Genomic DNA, 26452 nt, shown 5'->3' on the forward strand with positions numbered 1-26452 from the left:
GACTGAGTTCTAATAGCAGAATGTAGGGACTTGTTATTCCTGTATTTCAAGTTCACAGCAATTGCTTCCAAGATTCAGGTAATAGGAGGAAAATCATCATCGGAGACCAAGCAAGATACTGCAGACTAATCAAAAAGTGGACATCCACGTTAAAAGACTATCCCATGATGTGAAATCAGACTGAAGAGCTAGAATGCCAGAAATCTACAGAATTCACCACTGATTCCCCCAACCAAGCTCATGCAGAATTTTCTTTCATATGTTTTCAGTTTAGTATCTTGTTTTAGCTAACTTTTCTTTGAATTATCCTGCAACAGTAAATGCTTCTGCTTTGAATTAAAATCTGGTTTATATATACTGTTAGCATGGTGTTTATCCTTTATTGATATAGTGTCTGCATATTATAGTGTTTTACAAATCAGAATTTATCCATTCTCATTAGTCCCTGTCCCATTGGGGTGTTCAGTCTAAATTCTCTACCACACAGGAACCCTGGGCTATTTTTTATCAGAGGCAAAATAGCATATTTGTATGTTTTTTGGACTGTACTTGGGCAGGGGCACCTGGGTAAAAGCTATCCTAGTATTTAGAAGAAATACAAACCCCACAGTAGTGGATTATGGTCTGTTTTTCAATTGGACCCATCTGAGGCAGCAGTGTTAACTACTTTGCTCTGTAACAACAATCTTAATAGACATGCATAGTATTGCATGGAGTGTCACTGTTTTATTTTATTTTTTTAAATTCTTACCTCATGAATAATTTAGCTGTTTATTCAGAAAATGCTATTTTGTGCCTCTTGTATTTGTTTAATTTTGTCTCTGTTAGCTAGATTTCCATACATTGAACTGTATTTACCTCTTCATTTCCATCTATAGGAAAAATTCTATCAAGGTCCCACTGAGATTTGAACTCAGATCGCTGGATTCAGAGTCCAGAGTGCTAACCATTACACCATGGCACCATCTGTTTAATATCTGACTTGTTTATTCCTTTAGGACTGGAGCACCCGTGTCTGCCTATAGGGTTGTATCTTCTTATTGGAATAATTTGTTTTCGCCTGCTTCATTCTGGTTTAAAACTATTGCGTACACAGTACGGATAAATATTTCATTTTCTCTTAACATAAAATACATCTTACCTTTTGATTTTTATTATGTTGAACAAACTTAAAAGTACAAAAAATACAGATAACACTTTTAGGAAAAGTATTTGAAATGTAATTACCAGATAGAAACTCTCTATATTGTATCGCCCCTTGGTGCTTGTCCAAATACTAATGAATAGATTGCTATGGCTTAAATGGTGTCTATGCATACCGTTCAGACCATGAAAGCAAAAAGCGGCATCAAAAAAAATTGTACTTGTGCCTATGGATGTATAGGTTCATTATCTATCAATTGAAGCGCTGGGAGATTTCCATATAAGATCTTTTCCAGCATATTTGAGCACTGTGACTAAAATCTACTACATTACATTTAAAACATATTTCTATCTGTCCCACAATCGTTATAGTTCTGTGATATTATTACTAAAAAAGCAGCAAGTATTAACATTTACCAATGGTTTTCTTAACATCCTGCTGCATAACACGTTTCTGAATAACTGATCCCATACCCATATAATAACGTCTATGTGTTGGACAGCTGTGTGTGGTCACCTTCATGTACAATCCTCTTTTGGACAAAGTGCTGCAGGAAACTTAGGAGACTCATCTCCTGGGGATCCCAGCTATCTGAAGCAGAGTGCCAATAGGATTTGATCAGGCTGATATGTATCTTGGGGAGAGTGAGGCTGCCCATAAGTCTCCCATATTGCTCAAAAGAATGCTTCGACTGAGTTCTTAGAGCAGAATGTAGGGACTTGTTATTCCTGTATTTCAAGTTCACAGCAATTGCTTCCAAAATTCGGGTAATAGAAGGAAAATCATCATCGGAGACCAAGCAAGATACTGCAGACTAATCAAAAAGTGGACATCCACGTTAAAAGACTATCCCATGATGTGAAATCAGACTTAAGAGCTAGAATGCCAGAAATCTACAGAATTCACCACTGATTCCCCCAACCAAGCTCATGCAGAATTTTCTTTCATATGTTTTCAGTTTAGTATCTTGTTTTAGCTAACTTTTCTTTGAATTATCCTGCAACAGTAAATGCTTCTGCTTTAAATTAAAATCTGTTTTATATATACTGTTAGCATGGTGTTTATCCTTTATTGATATAGTGTCTGCATATTATAGTGTTTTACAAATCAGAATTTATCCATTCTCATTAGTCCCTGTCCCATTGGGGTGTTCAGTCTAAATTCTCTACCACACAGGAACCCTGGGCTATTTTTTATCAGAGGCAAAATAGCATATTTGTATGTTTTTTGGACTGTACTTGGGCAGGGGCACCTGGGTAAAAGCTATCCTAGTATTTAGAAGAAATACAAACCCCACAGTAGTGGATTATGGTCTGTTTTTCAATTGGACCCATCTGAGGCAGCAGTGTTAACTACTTTGCTCTGTAACAACAATCTTAATACACATGCATAGTATTGCATGGAGTGTCACTGTTTTATTTTATTTTTTTAAATTCTTACCTCATGAATAATTTAGCTGTTTATTCAGAAAATGCTATTTTGTGCCTCTTGTATTTGTTTAATTTTGTCTCTGTTAGCTAGATTTCCATACATTGAACTGTATTTACCTCTTCATTTCCATCTATAGGAAAAATTCTATCAAGGTCCCACTGAGATTTGAACTCAGATCGCTGGATGCAGAGTCCAGAGTGCTAACCATTACACCATGGCACCATCTGTTTAATATCTGACTTGTTTATTCCTTTAGGACTGGAGCACCCGTGTCTGCCTATAGGGTTGTATCTTCTTATTGGAATAATTTGTTTTCGCCTGCTTCATTCTGGTTTAAAACTATTGCGTACACAGTACGGATAAATATTTCATTTTCTCTTAACATAAAATACATCTTACCTTTTGATTTTTATTATGTTGAACAAACTTAAAAGTACAAAAAATACAGATAACACTTTTAGGAAAAGTATTTGAAATGTAATTACCAGATAGAAACTCTCTATATTGTATCGCCCCTTGGTGCTTGTCCAAATACTAATGAATAGATTGCTATGGCTTAAATGGTGTCTATGCATACCGTTCAGACCATGAAAGCAAAAAGCGGCATCAAAAAAAATTGTACTTGTGCCTATGGATGTATAGGTTCATTATCTATCAATTGAAGCGCTGGGAGATTTCCATATAAGATCTTTTCCAGCATATTTGAGCACTGTGACTAAAATCTACTACATTACATTTAAAACATATTTCTATCTGTCCCACAATCGTTATAGTTCTGTGATATTATTACTAAAAAAGCAGCAAGTATTAACATTTACCAATGGTTTTCTTAACATCCTGCTGCATAACACGTTTCTGAATAACTGATCCCATACCCATATAATAACGTCTATGTGTTGGACAGCTGTGTGTGGTCACCTTCATGTACAATCCTCTTTTGGACAAAGTGCTGCAGGAAACTTAGGAGACTCATCTCCTGGGGATCCCAGCTATCTGAAGCAGAGTGCCAATAGGATTTGATCAGGCTGATATGTATCTTGGGGAGAGTGAGGCTGCCCATAAGTCTCCCATATTGCTCAAAAGAATGCTTCGACTGAGTTCTTAGAGCAGAATGTAGGGACTTGTTATTCCTGTATTTCAAGTTCACAGCAATTGCTTCCAAAATTCGGGTAATAGAAGGAAAATCATCATCGGAGACCAAGCAAGATACTGCAGACTAATCAAAAAGTGGACATCCACGTTAAAAGACTATCCCATGATGTGAAATCAGACTTAAGAGCTAGAATGCCAGAAATCTACAGAATTCACCACTGATTCCCCCAACCAAGCTCATGCAGAATTTTCTTTCATATGTTTTCAGTTTAGTATCTTGTTTTAGCTAACTTTTCTTTGAATTATCCTGCAACAGTAAATGCTTCTGCTTTAAATTAAAATCTGTTTTATATATACTGTTAGCATGGTGTTTATCCTTTATTGATATAGTGTCTGCATATTATAGTGTTTTACAAATCAGAATTTATCCATTCTCATTAGTCCCTGTCCCATTGGGGTGTTCAGTCTAAATTCTCTACCACACAGGAACCCTGGGCTATTTTTTATCAGAGGCAAAATAGCATATTTGTATGTTTTTTGGACTGTACTTGGGCAGGGGCACCTGGGTAAAAGCTATCCTAGTATTTAGAAGAAATACAAACCCCACAGTAGTGGATTATGGTCTGTTTTTCAATTGGACCCATCTGAGGCAGCAGTGTTAACTACTTTGCTCTGTAACAACAATCTTAATAGACATGCATAGTATTGCATGGAGTGTCACTGTTTTATTTTATTTTTTTAAATTCTTACCTCATGAATAATTTAGCTGTTTATTCAGAAAATGCTATTTTGTGCCTCTTGTATTTGTTTAATTTTGTCTCTGTTAGCTAGATTTCCATACATTGAACTGTATTTACCTCTTCATTTCCATCTATAGGAAAAATTCTATCAAGGTCCCACTGAGATTTGAACTCAGATCGCTGGATGCAGAGTCCAGAGTGCTAACCATTACACCATGGCACCATCTGTTTAATATCTGACTTGTTTATTCCTTTAGGACTGGAGCACCCGTGTCTGCCTATAGGGTTGTATCTTCTTATTGGAATAATTTGTTTTCGCCTGCTTCATTCTGGTTTAAAACTATTGCGTACACAGTACGGATAAATATTTCATTTTCTCTTAACATAAAATACATCTTACCTTTTGATTTTTATTATGTTGAACAAACTTAAAAGTACAAAAAATACAGATAACACTTTTAGGAAAAGTATTTGAAATGTAATTACCAGATAGAAACTCTCTATATTGTATCGCCCCTTGGTGCTTGTCCAAATACTAATGAATAGATTGCTATGGCTTAAATGGTGTCTATGCATACCGTTCAGACCATGAAAGCAAAAAGCGGCATCAAAAAAAATTGTACTTGTGCCTATGGATGTATAGGTTCATTATCTATCAATTGAAGCGCTGGGAGATTTCCATATAAGATCTTTTCCAGCATATTTGAGCACTGTGACTAAAATCTACTACATTACATTTAAAACATATTTCTATCTGTCCCACAATCGTTATAGTTCTGTGATATTATTACTAAAAAAGCAGCAAGTATTAACATTTACCAATGGTTTTCTTAACATCCTGCTGCATAACACGTTTCTGAATAACTGATCCCATACCCATATAATAACGTCTATGTGTTGGACAGCTGTGTGTGGTCACCTTCATGTACAATCCTCTTTTGGACAAAGTGCTGCAGGAAACTTAGGAGACTCATCTCCTGGGGATCCCAGCTATCTGAAGCAGAGTGCCAATAGGATTTGATCAGGCTGATATGTATCTTGGGGAGAGTGAGGCTGCCCATAAGTCTCCCATATTGCTCAAAAGAATGCTTCGACTGAGTTCTTAGAGCAGAATGTAGGGACTTGTTATTCCTGTATTTCAAGTTCACAGCAATTGCTTCCAAAATTCGGGTAATAGAAGGAAAATCATCATCGGAGACCAAGCAAGATACTGCAGACTAATCAAAAAGTGGACATCCACGTTAAAAGACTATCCCATGATGTGAAATCAGACTTAAGAGCTAGAATGCCAGAAATCTACAGAATTCACCACTGATTCCCCCAACCAAGCTCATGCAGAATTTTCTTTCATATGTTTTCAGTTTAGTATCTTGTTTTAGCTAACTTTTCTTTGAATTATCCTGCAACAGTAAATGCTTCTGCTTTAAATTAAAATCTGTTTTATATATACTGTTAGCATGGTGTTTATCCTTTATTGATATAGTGTCTGCATATTATAGTGTTTTACAAATCAGAATTTATCCATTCTCATTAGTCCCTGTCCCATTGGGGTGTTCAGTCTAAATTCTCTACCACACAGGAACCCTGGGCTATTTTTTATCAGAGGCCAAATAGCATATTTGTATGTTTTTTGGACTGTACTTGGGCAGGGGCACCTGGGTAAAAGCTATCCTAGTATTTAGAAGAAATACAAACCCCACAGTAGTGGATTATGGTCTGTTTTTCAATTGGACCCATCTGAGGCAGCAGTGTTAACTACTTTGCTCTGTAACAACAATCTTAATACACATGCATAGTATTGCATGGAGTGTCACTGTTTTATTTTATTTTTTTAAATTCTTACCTCATGAATAATTTAGCTGTTTATTCAGAAAATGCTATTTTGTGCCTCTTGTATTTGTTTAATTTTGTCTCTGTTAGCTAGATTTCCATACATTGAACTGTATTTACCTCTTCATTTCCATCTATAGGAAAAATTCTATCAAGGTCCCACTGAGATTTGAACTCAGATCGCTGGATGCAGAGTCCAGAGTGCTAACCATTACACCATGGCACCATCTGTGTAAAATCTGACTTGTTTATTCCTTTAGGACTGGAGCACCCGTGTCTGCCTATAGGGTTGTATCTTCTTATTGGAATAATTTGTTTTCGCCTGCTTCATTCTGGTTTAAAACTATTGCGTACACAGTACGGATAAATATTTCATTTTCTCTTAACATAAAATACATCTTACCTTTTGATTTTTATTATGTTGAACAAACTTAAAAGTACAAAAAATACAGATAACACTTTTAGGAAAAGTATTTGAAATGTAATTACCAGATAGAAACTCTCTATATTGTATCGCCCCTTGGTGCTTGTCCAAATACTAATGAATAGATTGCTATGGCTTAAATGGTGTCTATGCATACCGTTCAGACCATGAAAGCAAAAAGCGGCATCAAAAAAAATTGTACTTGTGCCTATGGATGTATAGGTTCATTATCTATCAATTGAAGCGCTGGGAGATTTCCATATAAGATCTTTTCCAGCATATTTGAGCACTGTGACTAAAATCTACTACATTACATTTAAAACATATTTCTATCTGTCCCACAATCGTTATAGTTCTGTGATATTATTACTAAAAAAGCAGCAAGTATTAACATTTACCAATGGTTTTCTTAACATCCTGCTGCATAACACGTTTCTGAATAACTGATCCCATACCCATATAATAACGTCTATGTGTTGGACAGCTGTGTGTGGTCACCTTCATGTACAATCCTCTTTTGGACAAAGTGCTGCAGGAAACTTAGGAGACTCATCTCCTGGGGATCCCAGCTATCTGAAGCAGAGTGCCAATAGGATTTGATCAGGCTGATATGTATCTTGGGGAGAGTGAGGCTGCCCATAAGTCTCCCATATTGCTCAAAAGAATGCTTCGACTGAGTTCTTAGAGCAGAATGTAGGGACTTGTTATTCCTGTATTTCAAGTTCACAGCAATTGCTTCCAAAATTCGGGTAATAGAAGGAAAATCATCATCGGAGACCAAGCAAGATACTGCAGACTAATCAAAAAGTGGACATCCACGTTAAAAGACTATCCCATGATGTGAAATCAGACTTAAGAGCTAGAATGCCAGAAATCTACAGAATTCACCACTGATTCCCCCAACCAAGCTCATGCAGAATTTTCTTTCATATGTTTTCAGTTTAGTATCTTGTTTTAGCTAACTTTTCTTTGAATTATCCTGCAACAGTAAATGCTTCTGCTTTAAATTAAAATCTGTTTTATATATACTGTTAGCATGGTGTTTATCCTTTATTGATATAGTGTCTGCATATTATAGTGTTTTACAAATCAGAATTTATCCATTCTCATTAGTCCCTGTCCCATTGGGGTGTTCAGTCTAAATTCTCTACCACACAGGAACCCTGGGCTATTTTTTATCAGAGGCCAAATAGCATATTTGTATGTTTTTTGGACTGTACTTGGGCAGGGGCACCTGGGTAAAAGCTATCCTAGTATTTAGAAGAAATACAAACCCCACAGTAGTGGATTATGGTCTGTTTTTCAATTGGACCCATCTGAGGCAGCAGTGTTAACTACTTTGCTCTGTAACAACAATCTTAATACACATGCATAGTATTGCATGGAGTGTCACTGTTTTATTTTATTTTTTTAAATTCTTACCTCATGAATAATTTAGCTGTTTATTCAGAAAATGCTATTTTGTGCCTCTTGTATTTGTTTAATTTTGTCTCTGTTAGCTAGATTTCCATACATTGAACTGTATTTACCTCTTCATTTCCATCTATAGGAAAAATTCTATCAAGGTCCCACTGAGATTTGAACTCAGATCGCTGGATTCAGAGTCCAGAGTGCTAACCATTACACCATGGCACCAACTGTGTAAAATCTGACTTGTTTATTCCTTTAGGACTGGAGCACCCGTGTCTGCCTATAGGGTTGTATCTTCTTATTGGAATAATTTGTTTTCGCCTGCTTCATTCTGGTTTAAAACTATTGCGTACACAGTACGGATAAATATTTCATTTTCTCTTAACATAAAATACATCTTACCTTTTGATTTTTATTATGTTGAACAAACTTAAAAGTGCAAAAAATACAGATAACACTTTTAGGAAAAGTATTTGAAATGTAATTACCAGATAGAAACTCTCTATATTGTATCGCCCTTTGGTGCTTGTCCAAATACTAATGAATAGATTGCTATGGCTTAAATGGTGTCTATGCATACCGTTCAGACCATGAAAGCAAAAAGCGGCATCAAAAAAAATTGTACTTGTGCCTTTGGATGTATAGGTTCATTATCTATCAATTGAAGCGCTGGGAGATTTCCATATAAGATCTTTTCCAGCATATTTGAGCACTGTGACTAAAATCTACTACATTACATTTAAAACATATTTCTATCTGTCCCACAATCGTTATAGTTCTGTGATATTATTACTAAAAAAGCAGCAAGTATTAACATTTACCAATGGTTTTCTTAACATCCTGCTGCATAACACGTTTCTGAATAACTGATCCCATACCCATATAATAACGTCTATGTGTTGGACAGCTGTGTGTGGTCACCTTCATGTACAATCCTCTTTTGGACAAAGTGCTGCAGGAAACTTAGGAGACTCATCTCCTGGGGATCCCAGCTATCTGAAGCAGAGTGCCAATAGGATTTGATCAGGCTGATATGTATCTTGGGGAGAGTGAGGCTGCCCATAAGTCTCCCATATTGCTCAAAAGAATGCTTCGACTGAGTTCTAATAGCAGAATGTAGGGACTTGTTATTCCTGTATTTCAAGTTCACAGCAATTGCTTCCAAGATTCAGGTAATAGGAGGAAAATCATCATCGGAGACCAAGCAAGATACTGCAGACTAATCAAAAAGTGGACATCCACGTTAAAAGACTATCCCATGATGTGAAATCAGACTGAAGAGCTAGAATGCCAGAAATCTACAGAATTCACCACTGATTCCCCCAACCAAGCTCATGCAGAATTTTCTTTCATATGTTTTCAGTTTAGTATCTTGTTTTAGCTAACTTTTCTTTGAATTATCCTGCAACAGTAAATGCTTCTGCTTTGAATTAAAATCTGTTTTATATATACTGTTAGCATGGTGTTTATCCTTTATTGATATAGTGTCTGCATATTATAGTGTTTTACAAATCAGAATTTATCCATTCTCATTAGTCCCTGTCCCATTGGGGTGTTCAGTCTAAATTCTCTACCACACAGGAACCCTGGGCTATTTTTTATCAGAGGCAAAATAGCATATTTGTATGTTTTTTGGACTGTACTTGGGCAGGGGCACCTGGGTAAAAGCTATCCTAGTATTTAGAAGAAATACAAACCCCACAGTAGTGGATTATGGTCTGTTTTTCAATTGGACCCATCTGAGGCAGCAGTGTTAACTACTTTGCTCTGTAACAACAATCTTAATACACATGCATAGTATTGCATGGAGTGTCACTGTTTTATTTTATTTTTTTAAATTCTTACCTCATGAATAATTTAGCTGTTTATTCAGAAAATGCTATTTTGTGCCTCTTGTATTTGTTTAATTTTGTCTCTGTTAGCTAGATTTCCATACATTGAACTGTATTTACCTCTTCATTTCCATCTATAGGAAAAATTCTATCAAGGTCCCACTGAGATTTGAACTCAGATCGCTGGATTCAGAGTCCAGAGTGCTAACCATTACACCATGGCACCAACTGTGTAAAATCTGACTTGTTTATTCCTTTAGGACTGGAGCACCCGTGTCTGCCTATAGGGTTGTATCTTCTTATTGGAATAATTTGTTTTCGCCTGCTTCATTCTGGTTTAAAACTATTGCGTACACAGTACGGATAAATATTTCATTTTCTCTTAACATAAAATACATCTTACCTTTTGATTTTTATTATGTTGAACAAACTTAAAAGTGCAAAAAATACAGATAACACTTTTAGGAAAAGTATTTGAAATGTAATTACCAGATAGAAACTCTCTATATTGTATCGCCCTTTGGTGCTTGTCCAAATACTAATGAATAGATTGCTATGGCTTAAATGGTGTCTATGCATACCGTTCAGACCATGAAAGCAAAAAGCGGCATCAAAAAAAATTGTACTTGTGCCTTTGGATGTATAGGTTCATTATCTATCAATTGAAGCGCTGGGAGATTTCCATATAAGATCTTTTCCAGCATATTTGAGCACTGTGACTAAAATCTACTACATTACATTTAAAACATATTTCTATCTGTCCCACAATCGTTATAGTTCTGTGATATTATTACTAAAAAAGCAGCAAGTATTAACATTTACCAATGGTTTTCTTAACATCCTGCTGCATAACACGTTTCTGAATAACTGATCCCATACCCATATAATAACGTCTATGTGTTGGACAGCTGTGTGTGGTCACCTTCATGTACAATCCTCTTTTGGACAAAGTGCTGCAGGAAACTTAGGAGACTCATCTCCTGGGGATCCCAGCTATCTGAAGCAGAGTGCCAATAGGATTTGATCAGGCTGATATGTATCTTGGGGAGAGTGAGGCTGCCCATAAGTCTCCCATATTGCTCAAAAGAATGCTTCGACTGAGTTCTAATAGCAGAATGTAGGGACTTGTTATTCCTGTATTTCAAGTTCACAGCAATTGCTTCCAAGATTCAGGTAATAGGAGGAAAATCATCATCGGAGACCAAGCAAGATACTGCAGACTAATCAAAAAGTGGACATCCACGTTAAAAGACTATCCCATGATGTGAAATCAGACTGAAGAGCTAGAATGCCAGAAATCTACAGAATTCACCACTGATTCCCCCAACCAAGCTCATGCAGAATTTTCTTTCATATGTTTTCAGTTTAGTATCTTGTTTTAGCTAACTTTTCTTTGAATTATCCTGCAACAGTAAATGCTTCTGCTTTGAATTAAAATCTGTTTTATATATACTGTTAGCATGGTGTTTATCCTTTATTGATATAGTGTCTGCATATTATAGTGTTTTACAAATCAGAATTTATCCATTCTCATTAGTCCCTGTCCCATTGGGGTGTTCAGTCTAAATTCTCTACCACACAGGAACCCTGGGCTATTTTTTATCAGAGGCAAAATAGCATATTTGTATGTTTTTTGGACTGTACTTGGGCAGGGGCACCTGGGTAAAAGCTATCCTAGTATTTAGAAGAAATACAAACCCCACAGTAGTGGATTATGGTCTGTTTTTCAATTGGACCCATCTGAGGCAGCAGTGTTAACTACTTTGCTCTGTAACAACAATCTTAATAGACATGCATAGTATTGCATGGAGTGTCACTGTTTTATTTTATTTTTTTAAATTCTTACCTCATGAATAATTTAGCTGTTTATTCAGAAAATGCTATTTTGTGCCTCTTGTATTTGTTTAATTTTGTCTCTGTTAGCTAGATTTCCATACATTGAACTGTATTTACCTCTTCATTTCCATCTATAGGAAAAATTCTATCAAGGTCCCACTGAGATTTGAACTCAGATCGCTGGATTCAGAGTCCAGAGTGCTAACCATTACACCATGGCACCATCTGTTTAATATCTGACTTGTTTATTCCTTTAGGACTGGAGCACCCGTGTCTGCCTATAGGGTTGTATCTTCTTATTGGAATAATTTGTTTTCGCCTGCTTCATTCTGGTTTAAAACTATTGCGTACACAGTACGGATAAATATTTCATTTTCTCTTAACATAAAATACATCTTACCTTTTGATTTTTATTATGTTGAACAAACTTAAAAGTACAAAAAATACAGATAACACTTTTAGGAAAAGTATTTGAAATGTAATTACCAGATAGAAACTCTCTATATTGTATCGCCCCTTGGTGCTTGTCCAAATACTAATGAATAGATTGCTATGGCTTAAATGGTGTCTATGCATACCGTTCAGACCATGAAAGCAAAAAGCGGCATCAAAAAAAATTGTACTTGTGCCTATGGATGTATAGGTTCATTATCTATCAATTGAAGCGCTGGGAGATTTCCATATAAGATCTTTTCCAGCATATTTGAGCACTGTGACTAAAATCTACTACATTACATTTAAAACATATTTCTATCTGTCCCACAATCGTTATAGTTCTGTGATATTATTACTAAAAAAGCAGCAAGTATTAACATTTACCAATGGTTTTCTTAACATCCTGCTGCATAACACGTTTCTGAATAACTGATCCCATACCCATATAATAACGTCTATGTGTTGGACAGCTGTGTGTGGTCACCTTCATGTACAATCCTCTTTTGGACAAAGTGCTGCAGGAAACTTAGGAGACTCATCTCCTGGGGATCCCAGCTATCTGAAGCAGAGTGCCAATAGGATTTGATCAGGCTGATATGTATCTTGGGGAGAGTGAGGCTGCCCATAAGTCTCCCATATTGCTCAAAAGAATGCTTCGACTGAGTTCTTAGAGCAGAATGTAGGGACTTGTTATTCCTGTATTTCAAGTTCACAGCAATTGCTTCCAAAATTCGGGTAATAGAAGGAAAATCATCATCGGAGACCAAGCAAGATACTGCAGACTAATCAAAAAGTGGACATCCACGTTAAAAGACTATCCCATGATGTGAAATCAGACTTAAGAGCTAGAATGCCAGAAATCTACAGAATTCACCACTGATTCCCACAACCAAGTTCATGCAGAATTTTCTTTCATATGTTTTCAGTTTAGTATCTTGTTTTAGCTAACTTTTCTTTGAATTATCCTGCAACAGTAAATGCTTCTGCTTTAAATTAAAATCTGTTTTATATATACTGTTAGCATGGTGTTTATCCTTTATTGATATAGTGTCTGCATATTATAGTGTTTTACAAATCAGAATTTATCCATTCTCATTAGTCCCTGTCCCATTGGGGTGTTCAGTCTAAATTCTCTACCACACAGGAACCCTGGGCTATTTTTTATCAGAGGCCAAATAGCATATTTGTATGTTTTTTGGACTGTACTTGGGCAGGGGCACCTGGGTAAAAGCTATCCTAGTATTTAGAAGAAATACAAACCCCACAGTAGTGGATTATGGTCTGTTTTTCAATTGGACCCATCTGAGGCAGCAGTGTTAACTACTTTGCTCTGTAACAACAATCTTAATACACATGCATAGTATTGCATGGAGTGTCACTGTTTTATTTTATTTTTTTAAATTCTTACCTCATGAATAATTTAGCTGTTTATTCAGAAAATGCTATTTTGTGCCTCTTGTATTTGTTTAATTTTGTCTCTGTTAGCTAGATTTCCATACATTGAACTGTATTTACCTCTTCATTTCCATCTATAGGAAAAATTCTATCAAGGTCCCACTGAGATTTGAACTCAGATCGCTGGATTCAGAGTCCAGAGTGCTAACCATTACACCATTGCACCAACTGTGTAAAATCTGACTTGTTTATTCCTTTAGGACTGGAGCACCCGTGTCTGCCTATAGGGTTGTATCTTCTTATTGGAATAATTTGTTTTCGCCTGCTTCATTCTGGTTTAAAACTATTGCGTACACAGTACGGATAAATATTTCATTTTCTCTTAACATAAAATACATCTTACCTTTTGATTTTTATTATGTTGAACAAACTTAAAAGTACAAAAAATACAGATAACACTTTTAGGAAAAGTATTTGAAATGTAATTACCAGATAGAAACTCTCTATATTGTATCGCCCTTTGGTGCTTGTCCAAATACTAATGAATAGATTGCTATGGCTTAAATGGTGTCTATGCATACCGTTCAGACCATGAAAGCAAAAAGCGGCATCAAAAAAAATTGTACTTGTGCCTTTGGATGTATAGGTTCATTATCTATCAATTGAAGCGATGGGAGATTTCCATATAAGATCTTTTCCAGCATATTTGAGCACTGTGACTAAAATCTACTACATTACATTTAAAACATATTTCTATCTGTCCCACAATCGTTATAGTTCTGTGATATTATTACTAAAAAAGCAGCAAGTATTAACATTTACCAATGGTTTTCTTAACATCCTGCTGCATAACACGTTTCTGAATAACTGATCCCATACCCATATAATAACGTCTATGTGTTGGACAGCTGTGTGTGGTCACCTTCATGTACAATCCTCTTTTGGACAAAGGGCTGCAGGAAACTTAGGAGACTCATCTCCTGGGGATCCCAGCTATCTGAAGCAGAGTGCCAATAGGATTTGATCAGGCTGATATGTATCTTGGGGAAAGTGAGGCTGCCCATAAGTCTCCCATATTGCTCAAAAGAATGCTTCGACTGAGTTCTTAGAGCAGAATGTAGGGACTTGTTATTCCTGTATTTCAAGTTCACAGCAATTGCTTCCAAGATTCAGGTAATAGGAGGAAAATCATCATCGGAGACCAAGCAAGATACTGCAGACTAATCAAAAAGTGGACATCCACGTTAAAAGACTATCCCATGATGTGAAATCAGACTGAAGAGCTAGAATGCCAGAAATCTACAGAATTCACCACTGATTCCCCCAACCAAGCTCATGCAGAATTTTCTTTCATATGTTTTCAGTTTAGTATCTTGTTTTAGCTAACTTTTCTTTGAATTATCCTGCAACAGTAAATGCTTCTGCTTTGAATTAAAATCTGTTTTATATATACTGTTAGCATGGTGTTTATCCTTTATTGATATAGTGTCTGCATATTATAGTGTTTTACAAATCAGAATTTATCCATTCTCATTAGTCCCTGTCCCATTGGGGTGTTCAGTCTAAATTCTCTACCACACAGGAACCCTGGGCTATTTTTTATCAGAGGCAAAATAGCATATTTGTATGTTTTTTGGACTGTACTTGGGCAGGGGCACCTGGGTAAAAGCTATCCTAGTATTTAGAAGAAATACAAACCCCACAGTAGTGGATTATGGTCTGTTTTTCAATTGGACCCATCTGAGGCAGCAGTGTTAACTACTTTGCTCTGTAACAACAATCTTAATAGACATGCATAGTATTGCATGGAGTGTCACTGTTTTATTTTATTTTTTTAAATTCTTACCTCATGAATAATTTAGCTGTTTATTCAGAAAATGCTATTTTGTGCCTCTTGTATTTGTTTAATTTTGTCTCTGTTAGCTAGATTTCCATACATTGAACTGTATTTACCTCTTCATTTCCATCTATAGGAAAAATTCTATCAAGGTCCCACTGAGATTTGAACTCAGATCGCTGGATTCAGAGTCCAGAGTGCTAACCATTACACCATGGCACCATCTGTTTAATATCTGACTTGTTTATTCCTTTAGGACTGGAGCACCCGTGTCTGCCTATAGGGTTGTATCTTCTTATTGGAATAATTTGTTTTCGCCTGCTTCATTCTGGTTTAAAACTATTGCGTACACAGTACGGATAAATATTTCATTTTCTCTTAACATAAAATACATCTTACCTTTTGATTTTTATTATGTTGAACAAACTTAAAAGTACAAAAAATACAGATAACACTTTTAGGAAAAGTATTTGAAATGTAATTACCAGATAGAAACTCTCTATATTGTATCGCCCCTTGGTGCTTGTCCAAATACTAATGAATAGATTGCTATGGCTTAAATGGTGTCTATGCATACCGTTCAGACCATGAAAGCAAAAAGCGGCATCAAAAAAAATTGTACTTGTGCCTATGGATGTATAGGTTCATTATCTATCAATTGAAGCGCTGGGAGATTTCCATATAAGATCTTTTCCAGCATATTTGAGCACTGTGACTAAAATCTACTACATTACATTTAAAACATATTTCTATCTGTCCCACAATCGTTATAGTTCTGTGATATTATTACTAAAAAAGCAGCAAGTATTAACATTTACCAATGGTTTTCTTAACATCCTGCTGCATAACACGTTTCTGAATAACTGATCCCATACCCATATAATAACGTCTATGTGTTGGACAGCTGTGTGTGGTCACCTTCATGTACAATCCTCTTTTGGACAAAGTGCTGCAGGAAACTTAGGAGACTCATCTCCTGGGGATCCCAGCTATCTGAAGCAGAGTGCCAATAGGATTTGATCAGGCTGATATGTATCTTGGGGAGAGTGAGGCTGCCCATAAGTCTCCCATATTGCTCAAAAGAATGCTTCGACTGAGTTCTTAGAGCAGAATGTAGGGACTTGTTATTCCTGTATTTCAAGTTCACAGCAATTGCTTCCAAAATTCGGGTAATAGAAGGAAAATCATCATCGGAGACCAAGCAAGATACTGCAGACTAATCAAAAAGTGGACATCCACGTTAAAAGACTATCCCATGATGTGAAATCAGACTTAAGAGCTAGAATGCCAGAAATCTACAGAATTCACCACTGATTCCCACAACCAAGTTCATGCAGAATTTTCTTTCATATGTTTTCAGTTTAGTATCTTGTTTTAGCTAACTTTTCTTTGAATTATCCTGCAACAGTAAATGCTTCTGCTTTAAATTAAAATCTGTTTTATATATACTGTTAGCATGGTGTTTATCCTTTATTGATATAGTGTCTGCATATTATAGTGTTTTACAAATCAGAATTTATCCATTCTCATTAGTCCCTGTCCCATTGGGGTGTTCAGTCTAAATTCTCTACCACACAGGAACCCTGGGCTATTTTTTATCAGAGGCCAAATAGCATATTTGTATGTTTTTTGGACTGTACTTGGGCAGGGGCACCTGGGTAAAAGCTATCCTAGTATTTAGAAGAAATACAAACCCCACAGTAGTGGATTATGGTCTGTTTTTCAATTGGACCCATCTGAGGCAGCAGTGTTAACTACTTTGCTCTGTAACAACAATCTTAATACACATGCATAGTATTGCATGGAGTGTCACTGTTTTATTTTATTTTTTTAAATTCTTACCTCATGAATAATTTAGCTGTTTATTCAGAAAATGCTATTTTGTGCCTCTTGTATTTGTTTAATTTTGTCTCTGTTAGCTAGATTTCCATACATTGAACTGTATTTACCTCTTCATTTCCATCTATAGGAAAAATTCTATCAAGGTCCCACTGAGATTTGAACTCAGATCGCTGGATTCAGAGTCCAGAGTGCTAACCATTACACCATTGCACCAACTGTGTAAAATCTGACTTGTTTATTCCTTTAGGACTGGAGCACCCGTGTCTGCCTATAGGGTTGTATCTTCTTATTGGAATAATTTGTTTTCGCCTGCTTCATTCTGGTTTAAAACTATTGCGTACACAGTACGGATAAATATTTCATTTTCTCTTAACATAAAATACATCTTACCTTTTGATTTTTATTATGTTGAACAAACTTAAAAGTACAAAAAATACAGATAACACTTTTAGGAAAAGTATTTGAAATGTAATTACCAGATAGAAACTCTCTATATTGTATCGCCCTTTGGTGCTTGTCCAAATACTAATGAATAGATTGCTATGGCTTAAATGGTGTCTATGCATACCGTTCAGACCATGAAAGCAAAAAGCGGCATCAAAAAAAATTGTACTTGTGCCTTTGGATGTATAGGTTCATTATCTATCAATTGAAGCGATGGGAGATTTCCATATAAGATCTTTTCCAGCATATTTGAGCACTGTGACTAAAATCTACTACATTACATTTAAAACATATTTCTATCTGTCCCACAATCGTTATAGTTCTGTGATATTATTACTAAAAAAGCAGCAAGTATTAACATTTACCAATGGTTTTCTTAACATCCTGCTGCATAACACGTTTCTGAATAACTGATCCCATACCCATATAATAACGTCTATGTGTTGGACAGCTGTGTGTGGTCACCTTCATGTACAATCCTCTTTTGGACAAAGGGCTGCAGGAAACTTAGGAGACTCATCTCCTGGGGATCCCAGCTATCTGAAGCAGAGTGCCAATAGGATTTGATCAGGCTGATATGTATCTTGGGGAAAGTGAGGCTGCCCATAAGTCTCCCATATTGCTCAAAAGAATGCTTCGACTGAGTTCTTAGAGCAGAATGTAGGGACTTGTTATTCCTGTATTTCAAGTTCACAGCAATTGCTTCCAAGATTCAGGTAATAGGAGGAAAATCATCATCGGAGACCAAGCAAGATACTGCAGACTAATCAAAAAGTGGACATCCACGTTAAAAGACTATCCCATGATGTGAAATCAGACTGAAGAGCTAGAATGCCAGAAATCTACAGAATTCACCACTGATTCCCCCAACCAAGCTCATGCAGAATTTTCTTTCATATGTTTTCAGTTTAGTATCTTGTTTTAGCTAACTTTTCTTTGAATTATCCTGCAACAGTAAATGCTTCTGCTTTGAATTAAAATCTGTTTTATATATACTGTTAGCATGGTGTTTATCCTTTATTGATATAGTGTCTGCATATTATAGTGTTTTACAAATCAGAATTTATCCATTCTCATTAGTCCCTGTCCCATTGGGGTGTTCAGTCTAAATTCTCTACCACACAGGAACCCTGGGCTATTTTTTATCAGAGGCAAAATAGCATATTTGTATGTTTTTTGGACTGTACTTGGGCAGGGGCACCTGGGTAAAAGCTATCCTAGTATTTAGAAGAAATACAAACCCCACAGTAGTGGATTATGGTCTGTTTTTCAATTGGACCCATCTGAGGCAGCAGTGTTAACTACTTTGCTCTGTAACAACAATCTTAATAGACATGCATAGTATTGCATGGAGTGTCACTGTTTTATTTTATTTTTTTAAATTCTTACCTCATGAATAATTTAGCTGTTTATTCAGAAAATGCTATTTTGTGCCTCTTGTATTTGTTTAATTTTGTCTCTGTTAGCTAGATTTCCATACATTGAACTGTATTTACCTCTTCATTTCCATCTATAGGAAAAATTCTATCAAGGTCCCACTGAGATTTGAACTCAGATCGCTGGATTCAGAGTCCAGAGTGCTAACCATTACACCATGGCACCATCTGTTTAATATCTGACTTGTTTATTCCTTTAGGACTGGAGCACCCGTGTCTGCCTATAGGGTTGTATCTTCTTATTGGAATAATTTGTTTTCGCCTGCTTCATTCTGGTTTAAAACTATTGCGTACACAGTACGGATAAATATTTCATTTTCTCTTAACATAAAATACATCTTACCTTTTGATTTTTATTATGTTGAACAAACTTAAAAGTACAAAAAATACAGATAACACTTTTAGGAAAAGTATTTGAAATGTAATTACCAGATAGAAACTCTCTATATTGTATCGCCCCTTGGTGCTTGTCCAAATACTAATGAATAGATTGCTATGGCTTAAATGGTGTCTATGCATACCGTTCAGACCATGAAAGCAAAAAGCGGCATCAAAAAAAATTGTACTTGTGCCTATGGATGTATAGGTTCATTATCTATCAATTGAAGCGCTGGGAGATTTCCATATAAGATCTTTTCCAGCATATTTGAGCACTGTGACTAAAATCTACTACATTACATTTAAAACATATTTCTATCTGTCCCACAATCGTTATAGTTCTGTGATATTATTACTAAAAAAGCAGCAAGTATTAACATTTACCAATGGTTTTCTTAACATCCTGCTGCATAACACGTTTCTGAATAACTGATCCCATACCCATATAATAACGTCTATGTGTTGGACAGCTGTGTGTGGTCACCTTCATGTACAATCCTCTTTTGGACAAAGTGCTGCAGGAAACTTAGGAGACTCATCTCCTGGGGATCCCAGCTATCTGAAGCAGAGTGCCAATAGGATTTGATCAGGCTGATATGTATCTTGGGGAGAGTGAGGCTGCCCATAAGTCTCCCATATTGCTCAAAAGAATGCTTCGACTGAGTTCTTAGAGCAGAATGTAGGGACTTGTTATTCCTGTATTTCAAGTTCACAGCAATTGCTTCCAAAATTCGGGTAATAGAAGGAAAATCATCATCGGAGACCAAGCAAGATACTGCAGACTAATCAAAAAGTGGACATCCACGTTAAAAGACTATCCCATGATGTGAAATCAGACTTAAGAGCTAGAATGCCAGAAATCTACAGAATTCACCACTGATTCCCACAACCAAGTTCATGCAGAATTTTCTTTCATATGTTTTCAGTTTAGTATCTTGTTTTAGCTAACTTTTCTTTGAATTATCCTGCAACAGTAAATGCTTCTGCTTTAAATTAAAATCTGTTTTATATATACTGTTAGCATGGTGTTTATCCTTTATTGATATAGTGTCTGCATATTATAGTGTTTTACAAATCAGAATTTATCCATTCTCATTAGTCCCTGTCCCATTGGGGTGTTCAGTCTAAATTCTCTACCACACAGGAACCCTGGGCTATTTTTTATCAGAGGCCAAATAGCATATTTGTATGTTTTTTGGACTGTACTTGGGCAGGGGCACCTGGGTAAAAGCTATCCTAGTATTTAGAAGAAATACAAACCCCACAGTAGTGGATTATGGTCTGTTTTTCAATTGGACCCATCTGAGGCAGCAGTGTTAACTACTTTGCTCTGTAACAACAATCTTAATACACATGCATAGTATTGCATGGAGTGTCACTGTTTTATTTTATTTTTTTAAATTCTTACCTCATGAATAATTTAGCTGTTTATTCAGAAAATGCTATTTTGTGCCTCTTGTATTTGTTTAATTTTGTCTCTGTTAGCTAGATTTCCATACATTGAACTGTATTTACCTCTTCATTTCCATCTATAGGAAAAATTCTATCAAGGTCCCACTGAGATTTGAACTCAGATCGCTGGATTCAGAGTCCAGAGTGCTAACCATTACACCATTGCACCAACTGTGTAAAATCTGACTTGTTTATTCCTTTAGGACTGGAGCACCCGTGTCTGCCTATAGGGTTGTATCTTCTTATTGGAATAATTTGTTTTCGCCTGCTTCATTCTGGTTTAAAACTATTGCGTACACAGTACGGATAAATATTTCATTTTCTCTTAACATAAAATACATCTTACCTTTTGATTTTTATTATGTTGAACAAACTTAAAAGTACAAAAAATACAGATAACACTTTTAGGAAAAGTATTTGAAATGTAATTACCAGATAGAAACTCTCTATATTGTATCGCCCTTTGGTGCTTGTCCAAATACTAATGAATAGATTGCTATGGCTTAAATGGTGTCTATGCATACCGTTCAGACCATGAAAGCAAAAAGCGGCATCAAAAAAAATTGTACTTGTGCCTTTGGATGTATAGGTTCATTATCTATCAATTGAAGCGATGGGAGATTTCCATATAAGATCTTTTCCAGCATATTTGAGCACTGTGACTAAAATCTACTACATTACATTTAAAACATATTTCTATCTGTCCCACAATCGTTATAGTTCTGTGATATTATTACTAAAAAAGCAGCAAGTATTAACATTTACCAATGGTTTTCTTAACATCCTGCTGCATAACACGTTTCTGAATAACTGATCCCATACCCATATAATAACGTCTATGTGTTGGACAGCTGTGTGTGGTCACCTTCATGTACAATCCTCTTTTGGACAAAGGGCTGCAGGAAACTTAGGAGACTCATCTCCTGGGGATCCCAGCTATCTGAAGCAGAGTGCCAATAGGATTTGATCAGGCTGATATGTATCTTGGGGAAAGTGAGGCTGCCCATAAGTCTCCCATATTGCTCAAAAGAATGCTTCGACTGAGTTCTTAGAGCAGAATGTAGGGACTTGTTATTCCTGTATTTCAAGTTCACAGCAATTGCTTCCAAGATTCAGGTAATAGGAGGAAAATCATCATCGGAGACCAAGCAAGATACTGCAGACTAATCAAAAAGTGGACATCCACGTTAAAAGACTATCCCATGATGTGAAATCAGACTGAAGAGCTAGAATGCCAGAAATCTACAGAATTCACCACTGATTCCCCCAACCAAGCTCATGCAGAATTTTCTTTCATATGTTTTCAGTTTAGTATCTTGTTTTAGCTAACTTTTCTTTGAATTATCCTGCAACAGTAAATGCTTCTGCTTTGAATTAAAATCTGTTTTATATATACTGTTAGCATGGTGTTTATCCTTTATTGATATAGTGTCTGCATATTATAGTGTTTTACAAATCAGAATTTATCCATTCTCATTAGTCCCTGTCCCATTGGGGTGTTCAGTCTAAATTCTCTACCACACAGGAACCCTGGGCTATTTTTTATCAGAGGCAAAATAGCATATTTGTATGTTTTTTGGACTGTACTTGGGCAGGGGCACCTGGGTAAAAGCTATCCTAGTATTTAGAAGAAATACAAACCCCACAGTAGTGGATTATGGTCTGTTTTTCAATTGGACCCATCTGAGGCAGCAGTGTTAACTACTTTGCTCTGTAACAACAATCTTAATAGACATGCATAGTATTGCATGGAGTGTCACTGTTTTATTTTATTTTTTTAAATTCTTACCTCATGAATAATTTAGCTGTTTATTCAGAAAATGCTATTTTGTGCCTCTTGTATTTGTTTAATTTTGTCTCTGTTAGCTAGATTTCCATACATTGAACTGTATTTACCTCTTCATTTCCATCTATAGGAAAAATTCTATCAAGGTCCCACTGAGATTTGAACTCAGATCGCTGGATTCAGAGTCCAGAGTGCTAACCATTACACCATGGCACCATCTGTTTAATATCTGACTTGTTTATTCCTTTAGGACTGGAGCACCCGTGTCTGCCTATAGGGTTGTATCTTCTTATTGGAATAATTTGTTTTCGCCTGCTTCATTCTGGTTTAAAACTATTGCGTACACAGTACGGATAAATATTTCATTTTCTCTTAACATAAAATACATCTTACCTTTTGATTTTTATTATGTTGAACAAACTTAAAAGTACAAAAAATACAGATAACACTTTTAGGAAAAGTATTTGAAATGTAATTACCAGATAGAAACTCTCTATATTGTATCGCCCCTTGGTGCTTGTCCAAATACTAATGAATAGATTGCTATGGCTTAAATGGTGTCTATGCATACCGTTCAGACCATGAAAGCAAAAAGCGGCATCAAAAAAAATTGTACTTGTGCCTATGGATGTATAGGTTCATTATCTATCAATTGAAGCGCTGGGAGATTTCCATATAAGATCTTTTCCAGCATATTTGAGCACTGTGACTAAAATCTACTACATTACATTTAAAACATATTTCTATCTGTCCCACAATCGTTATAGTTCTGTGATATTATTACTAAAAAAGCAGCAAGTATTAACATTTACCAATGGTTTTCTTAACATCCTGCTGCATAACACGTTTCTGAATAACTGATCCCATACCCATATAATAACGTCTATGTGTTGGACAGCTGTGTGTGGTCACCTTCATGTACAATCCTCTTTTGGACAAAGTGCTGCAGGAAACTTAGGAGACTCATCTCCTGGGGATCCCAGCTATCTGAAGCAGAGTGCCAATAGGATTTGATCAGGCTGATATGTATCTTGGGGAGAGTGAGGCTGCCCATAAGTCTCCCATATTGCTCAAAAGAATGCTTCGACTGAGTTCTTAGAGCAGAATGTAGGGACTTGTTATTCCTGTATTTCAAGTTCACAGCAATTGCTTCCAAAATTCGGGTAATAGAAGGAAAATCATCATCGGAGACCAAGCAAGATACTGCAGACTAATCAAAAAGTGGACATCCACGTTAAAAGACTATCCCATGATGTGAAATCAGACTTAAGAGCTAGAATGCCAGAAATCTACAGAATTCACCACTGATTCCCACAACCAAGTTCATGCAGAATTTTCTTTCATATGTTTTCAGTTTAGTATCTTGTTTTAGCTAACTTTTCTTTGAATTATCCTGCAACAGTAAATGCTTCTGCTTTAAATTAAAATCTGTTTTATATATACTGTTAGCATGGTGTTTATCCTTTATTGATATAGTGTCTGCATATTATAGTGTTTTACAAATCAGAATTTATCCATTCTCATTAGTCCCTGTCCCATTGGGGTGTTCAGTCTAAATTCTCTACCACACAGGAACCCTGGGCTATTTTTTATCAGAGGCCAAATAGCATATTTGTATGTTTTTTGGACTGTACTTGGGCAGGGGCACCTGGGTAAAAGCTATCCTAGTATTTAGAAGAAATACAAACCCCACAGTAGTGGATTATGGTCTGTTTTTCAATTGGACCCATCTGAGGCAGCAGTGTTAACTACTTTGCTCTGTAACAACAATCTTAATACACATGCATAGTATTGCATGGAGTGTCACTGTTTTATTTTATTTTTTTAAATTCTTACCTCATGAATAATTTAGCTGTTTATTCAGAAAATGCTATTTTGTGCCTCTTGTATTTGTTTAATTTTGTCTCTGTTAGCTAGATTTCCATACATTGAACTGTATTTACCTCTTCATTTCCATCTATAGGAAAAATTCTATCAAGGTCCCACTGAGATTTGAACTCAGATCGCTGGATTCAGAGTCCAGAGTGCTAACCATTACACCATTGCACCAACTGTGTAAAATCTGACTTGTTTATTCCTTTAGGACTGGAGCACCCGTGTCTGCCTATAGGGTTGTATCTTCTTATTGGAATAATTTGTTTTCGCCTGCTTCATTCTGGTTTAAAACTATTGCGTACACAGTACGGATAAATATTTCATTTTCTCTTAACATAAAATACATCTTACCTTTTGATTTTTATTATGTTGAACAAACTTAAAAGTACAAAAAATACAGATAACACTTTTAGGAAAAGTATTTGAAATGTAATTACCAGATAGAAACTCTCTATATTGTATCGCCCTTTGGTGCTTGTCCAAATACTAATGAATAGATTGCTATGGCTTAAATGGTGTCTATGCATACCGTTCAGACCATGAAAGCAAAAAGCGGCATCAAAAAAAATTGTACTTGTGCCTTTGGATGTATAGGTTCATTATCTATCAATTGAAGCGATGGGAGATTTCCATATAAGATCTTTTCCAGCATATTTGAGCACTGTGACTAAAATCTACTACATTACATTTAAAACATATTTCTATCTGTCCCACAATCGTTATAGTTCTGTGATATTATTACTAAAAAAGCAGCAAGTATTAACATTTACCAATGGTTTTCTTAACATCCTGCTGCATAACACGTTTCTGAATAACTGATCCCATACCCATATAATAACGTCTATGTGTTGGACAGCTGTGTGTGGTCACCTTCATGTACAATCCTCTTTTGGACAAAGGGCTGCAGGAAACTTAGGAGACTCATCTCCTGGGGATCCCAGCTATCTGAAGCAGAGTGCCAATAGGATTTGATCAGGCTGATATGTATCTTGGGGAAAGTGAGGCTGCCCATAAGTCTCCCATATTGCTCAAAAGAATGCTTCGACTGAGTTCTTAGAGCAGAATGTAGGGACTTGTTATTCCTGTATTTCAAGTTCACAGCAATTGCTTCCAAGATTCAGGTAATAGGAGGAAAATCATCATCGGAGACCAAGCAAGATACTGCAGACTAATCAAAAAGTGGACATCCACGTTAAAAGACTATCCCATGATGTGAAATCAGACTGAAGAGCTAGAATGCCAGAAATCTACAGAATTCACCACTGATTCCCCCAACCAAGCTCATGCAGAATTTTCTTTCATATGTTTTCAGTTTAGTATCTTGTTTTAGCTAACTTTTCTTTGAATTATCCTGCAACAGTAAATGCTTCTGCTTTGAATTAAAATCTGTTTTATATATACTGTTAGCATGGTGTTTATCCTTTATTGATATAGTGTCTGCATATTATAGTGTTTTACAAATCAGAATTTATCCATTCTCATTAGTCCCTGTCCCATTGGGGTGTTCAGTCTAAATTCTCTACCACACAGGAACCCTGGGCTATTTTTTATCAGAGGCAAAATAGCATATTTGTATGTTTTTTGGACTGTACTTGGGCAGGGGCACCTGGGTAAAAGCTATCCTAGTATTTAGAAGAAATACAAACCCCACAGTAGTGGATTATGGTCTGTTTTTCAATTGGACCCATCTGAGGCAGCAGTGTTAACTACTTTGCTCTGTAACAACAATCTTAATAGACATGCATAGTATTGCATGGAGTGTCACTGTTTTATTTTATTTTTTTAAATTCTTACCTCATGAATAATTTAGCTGTTTATTCAGAAAATGCTATT

At 36.0% G+C, this 26452-nt stretch overlaps 14 non-coding genes across 14 annotated transcripts; all 14 read right to left on the reverse strand.

Annotated features, from left to right (window-relative positions):
- Nucleotides 1-892: 892 nt before the first annotated feature.
- On the reverse strand, nucleotides 893-964 carry TRNAQ-CUG (transfer RNA glutamine (anticodon CUG)). Its single transcript has one exon. It is a non-coding gene; the product is annotated as a tRNA-Gln (tRNA).
- Nucleotides 965-2725: 1761 nt separating this feature from the next.
- On the reverse strand, nucleotides 2726-2797 carry TRNAQ-CUG (transfer RNA glutamine (anticodon CUG)). The gene has a single exon. It is a non-coding gene; the product is annotated as a tRNA-Gln (tRNA).
- Nucleotides 2798-4558: 1761 nt separating this feature from the next.
- On the reverse strand, nucleotides 4559-4630 carry TRNAQ-CUG (transfer RNA glutamine (anticodon CUG)). The gene has a single exon. It is a non-coding gene; the product is annotated as a tRNA-Gln (tRNA).
- Nucleotides 4631-6391: 1761 nt separating this feature from the next.
- On the reverse strand, nucleotides 6392-6463 carry TRNAQ-CUG (transfer RNA glutamine (anticodon CUG)). The gene has a single exon. It is a non-coding gene; the product is annotated as a tRNA-Gln (tRNA).
- A 1761-nt stretch (nucleotides 6464-8224) lies between these two features.
- Nucleotides 8225-8296, reverse strand: TRNAQ-CUG (transfer RNA glutamine (anticodon CUG)). Its single transcript has one exon. It is a non-coding gene; the product is annotated as a tRNA-Gln (tRNA).
- Nucleotides 8297-10057: 1761 nt separating this feature from the next.
- Nucleotides 10058-10129, reverse strand: TRNAQ-CUG (transfer RNA glutamine (anticodon CUG)). Its single transcript has one exon. It is a non-coding gene; the product is annotated as a tRNA-Gln (tRNA).
- A 1761-nt stretch (nucleotides 10130-11890) lies between these two features.
- On the reverse strand, nucleotides 11891-11962 carry TRNAQ-CUG (transfer RNA glutamine (anticodon CUG)). The gene has a single exon. It is a non-coding gene; the product is annotated as a tRNA-Gln (tRNA).
- A 1761-nt stretch (nucleotides 11963-13723) lies between these two features.
- TRNAQ-CUG (transfer RNA glutamine (anticodon CUG)) lies at nucleotides 13724-13795 on the reverse strand. Its single transcript has one exon. It is a non-coding gene; the product is annotated as a tRNA-Gln (tRNA).
- A 1761-nt stretch (nucleotides 13796-15556) lies between these two features.
- Nucleotides 15557-15628, reverse strand: TRNAQ-CUG (transfer RNA glutamine (anticodon CUG)). The gene has a single exon. It is a non-coding gene; the product is annotated as a tRNA-Gln (tRNA).
- Nucleotides 15629-17389: 1761 nt separating this feature from the next.
- Nucleotides 17390-17461, reverse strand: TRNAQ-CUG (transfer RNA glutamine (anticodon CUG)). The gene has a single exon. It is a non-coding gene; the product is annotated as a tRNA-Gln (tRNA).
- A 1761-nt stretch (nucleotides 17462-19222) lies between these two features.
- Nucleotides 19223-19294, reverse strand: TRNAQ-CUG (transfer RNA glutamine (anticodon CUG)). The gene has a single exon. It is a non-coding gene; the product is annotated as a tRNA-Gln (tRNA).
- A 1761-nt stretch (nucleotides 19295-21055) lies between these two features.
- On the reverse strand, nucleotides 21056-21127 carry TRNAQ-CUG (transfer RNA glutamine (anticodon CUG)). Its single transcript has one exon. It is a non-coding gene; the product is annotated as a tRNA-Gln (tRNA).
- A 1761-nt stretch (nucleotides 21128-22888) lies between these two features.
- TRNAQ-CUG (transfer RNA glutamine (anticodon CUG)) lies at nucleotides 22889-22960 on the reverse strand. The gene has a single exon. It is a non-coding gene; the product is annotated as a tRNA-Gln (tRNA).
- Nucleotides 22961-24721: 1761 nt separating this feature from the next.
- On the reverse strand, nucleotides 24722-24793 carry TRNAQ-CUG (transfer RNA glutamine (anticodon CUG)). The gene has a single exon. It is a non-coding gene; the product is annotated as a tRNA-Gln (tRNA).
- Between the last annotated feature and the right edge of the window lie 1659 nt (nucleotides 24794-26452).

The sequence above is a fragment of the Mixophyes fleayi genome, chromosome 10, assembly GCF_038048845.1.
Source record: "Mixophyes fleayi isolate aMixFle1 chromosome 10, aMixFle1.hap1, whole genome shotgun sequence".
Taxonomy (NCBI): domain Eukaryota; kingdom Metazoa; phylum Chordata; class Amphibia; order Anura; family Limnodynastidae; genus Mixophyes; species Mixophyes fleayi.